Below are 2,262 nucleotides of genomic sequence, written 5' to 3' on the forward strand. Positions count from 1 at the left end.
ATTGACCTTGTACCGCATTCACCTCTTCATATTGCCCTTCACCTCCTTGGCAATTTTCAGCCGCATGCCCTATCTCATTACAAAGTGCACAAACATCATATATTTGGTTAGAAGTTTGAACATTACCATCGTCTACCACATGCACTTGAGTTCGGGTAATGGCTGGTCGTGCTCTCCTTGATACTTGAGCTTTTCTTTTTGATGTGATTGCCATTTGCTCCAAAAATTCCCAATCGTCATGCTCGTAGTTTGTACCAAAAGTGCCATTGGTAATAGATATTAAATCGCGAGCATCTTCGGCACTTAACCCCTCATGGAAAGCATTCATTAATTCCCAAAGCTCTATCCCATGATGAGGGCAATTCTTGATCATCATGTTGAATCGTTCAAATGCCTCATGAAACATCTCACCTTGTTGTTGTTGAAAACTTCTCAACCCTTTCCTAGCATCATTCGTCTTTTGGGCGGTATAAAATTCATCTAAAAAGATTTGTTGCATCTCCGCCCATGTGTAGATAGATGCCGAAGGTAGAGTGTAAAACCACTTCTTTGCATTGTCTTCTAAAGAAAATTGGAATAATACCAATTTGGCATCATCGGCCGAAAATTCTTGACCCCCAATAGTGTTGCAAATCGAATCATAAGCCTCCAAATGAAAATAAGGCTCCTCCGTTGCTAAACCCTTATACTTTGGCAAACTTTGTAACGAATTGGTTCTCACTTCAAAAGTTCTCCCTTGATTATTGTGAGTAATAACTACCGGTGAAGGATTGCAAGTAATTACCGGCCTAAAATGCGCTTCAATGCCTCTCGCATGTTCTCTATGATGTCTTCTTGGTACACCCAACCGACCCCTTGGACGAATAGGACCCATTGGTCTTTGCATAGGCCCTTGAGGTACATGTGGTTGAAATTGATGTTGTGGCATCGAAGGGTGTTGAATTGGCCTTTGGAATTGTGGTTGTGCATTTTGTGGACGAACTTGTTGCAATGGTATAGGACGTTGCATTTGTGGCCCTTGTGGCCTTGGCCGAATATGTTGTGGTATAAGTTGTTGTTGTGGCATTCCACCAACACTTGGCATTCCTTGAGTTTGGCCTTGTACATAAGCAAACTCCCCTTGATCTCCATCACCCCCATATGCATAACCGTCTTCATCATATCCCTCATAATCTTCATACCCCTCATCATATCCATCTCCCCCTATACCCGAAGATTGCCCAAATGGAAGAGTCGAATATTGAAAACCCGACTGGTTCGATGGTCTAAAAGTAGAGTAGCATGGACAATGGTTGAGTTTGGTGCTATTGAGTAGGTTGAAGATGATTAACCCAAACAAACCACCAAACAAGGCGTGTGTAATATGTTGTGTGGTTAGCATACCGAGCAAACCAAGGTAGGTAACAAACCACCAATGTATCGTTTACTTGTGAGCGCATAGTTAGCATACCGAGCAAACCAAGGTGAGTTCACAAGTAATCAGTCAAGTCCTATAGTGTGCACGTGTATTAAATCAGTTCATGTTCGTAATGATACGCAGGTAATCTATGTCACAAAGCGTTTGACAGTTAACATCATGTATCACATAAGCAGCTAATCACATTCATGCAACTCAAGCTTTACATTCAAGGCTTTCTCAGTTTGTTTTAACTCAGTTACTCATCAACAGTCTTGGTAAGTTTAACCGTGTTACAACGTTAATCAGAATTAACAGAACTAGCATATATAGTAGCGTTAACACACGTAACAGGGTTAACACATCAGCAGGGTTAACATACTAACAAGGTTAACACATTTAGACAAAACACATCAAAGAAAGTCGGACAAGGATAACAAGCATGAAACCCTGACTATTTAAGCCACAAAAGTCGGACAGCATCCCCTAGCCATGAAACTCGGACCAAGGGGGTTCCCCCTTTAAAACTCGGACAGGGGTTATCCCCCCACAAAACTCGGACAGGGGCTTGCCCCTTTAAAACTCGGACCCCTTGTTTAATAGAAAAGTCGGACCATGAGTTCATAAGCAAAGAAATTCGGACAAGGGCCTCAATATCAAAACTCGGACTCCAAGTCCTCACAAATTCGGACCTTGTTCCCACTCTTTAAAATTCAGACTCCCTTGCTTCTCAATTAAAAATTCGGACACTTGCTTCACTAATAAAAGTTCGGACTACACAACATCAAAAGTTCGGACTTCAACAAGCAATAAAAGTCGGATCATATCACCAAGCAAAAGTTCGGACCTTTAAGCATGAAACTCAG

The 2,262-nt window shown here is 41.8% G+C and overlaps 1 non-coding gene across 1 annotated transcript; it reads left to right on the forward strand.

Moving 5' to 3' along the window:
* Positions 1–344: 344 nt before the first annotated feature.
* LOC118489832 lies at positions 345–450 on the forward strand. Its single transcript, XR_004887845.1, has one exon. It is a non-coding gene; the product is annotated as a small nucleolar RNA R71 (small nucleolar RNA).
* Positions 451–2,262: the final 1,812 nt, after the last annotated feature.

Source organism: Helianthus annuus, chromosome 2, assembly GCF_002127325.2.
Source record: "Helianthus annuus cultivar XRQ/B chromosome 2, HanXRQr2.0-SUNRISE, whole genome shotgun sequence".
Lineage (NCBI taxonomy): Eukaryota > Viridiplantae > Streptophyta > Magnoliopsida > Asterales > Asteraceae > Helianthus > Helianthus annuus.